Source organism: Lygodium microphyllum, chromosome 15, assembly GCF_053477565.2.
Source record: "Lygodium microphyllum isolate KBCC chromosome 15, Lygodium_microphyllum_v1.1.10, whole genome shotgun sequence".
Lineage (NCBI taxonomy): Eukaryota > Viridiplantae > Streptophyta > Polypodiopsida > Schizaeales > Lygodiaceae > Lygodium > Lygodium microphyllum.
The window spans coordinates 63,971,297-63,972,249 of record NC_141149.1 but is presented as its reverse complement, the minus strand read 5'-3'; the positions used below and the strand labels follow the sequence as shown (position 1 = coordinate 63,972,249).

At 34.1% G+C, this 953-nt stretch overlaps 1 protein-coding gene across 1 annotated transcript in view; it reads left to right on the top strand.

The window, feature by feature from the left end:
• Window positions 1-56, top strand: part of LOC148024615 (phospholipase D alpha 1-like) — a 10,594-nt gene extending 10,538 nt beyond the window's left edge. Inside the window, exon 6 of the mRNA XM_087694246.1 lies at window positions 1-56. This exon is cut by the window's left edge and continues 581 nt beyond it. The gene's annotated coding sequence lies outside the window, so the exon portion shown is untranslated.
• The last annotated feature ends 897 nt before the right edge of the window (window positions 57-953 follow it).

Sequence of the window (953 nt, the reverse complement as noted above, 5' to 3'; positions counted from 1 at the left end):
ACTTGTTACTCCGTGATCCTTCCATGATGCATAGTAATCCATTATGTGTTGATGTATGTGCATTTGTGTATGTGGTATAATCACTACCTTGGAAACAATTCATTATTTTAAGCCTTTGTGACATATTAGCATTAAATAACTTGAGAAACTTACATTTGTACCCAACTTGCTACACATGTTTACTCATAATCACTAGTTAGGTGATTAATAAATAGAGGATTGTATATTTACTTTTTGCAGCACTTTTCCATCCTCTTTCCAACACATGGATAATGTCACATCTTACTTTAGTATCCATACATTAAAAACCTTGGTATATTCTATGAAGCATAGATGACACTTTCCTTGATTGCATGTAAAGATTGAATATAAATCCTAATCAAGCCCTGAAGCCAAGATAGAACACACAATGACTAGTCTTGGCATTTAGCAATCTTGTTTTGTCATGTGGACATCATGTGGACAACTTTACCAATACATTGGTTGGGTATGAAAGTGCACTTTCTTAGGTTTGCAACAAATCATGTACTATCATCTTAAAAGTGCTATCCTACAAAGTGTATCTCTATGATCCATCCAAATGCCCAAAGAATTTGAACTATAACACACGCAACCATGATACATACTACTTTGGGAATCATATTAACAAAATTCATGCATTTTTTGTACTATAAGGAATTAGGACACTATGGAAGACATCAAGTAGAATAAAGAGTGTAGATGTTGAACTTATTAAATATGAAAAATATAGTATAGAACAAATATAGTATATGATAAATATAATATAGGACACCACCTTGACCACTTGGGGTTGCATTTTGGGGCCTATTTTCAGCATACTTACCATTTCCATTTTGGCTAAGTGCTATCCCAAAAGTACCTTGTTTTCTTTCAGCTTGGAAGGGGGGGAAGTGGGATTTTGGGATTGCTAATAGGCATGGGATTTCCTCTAT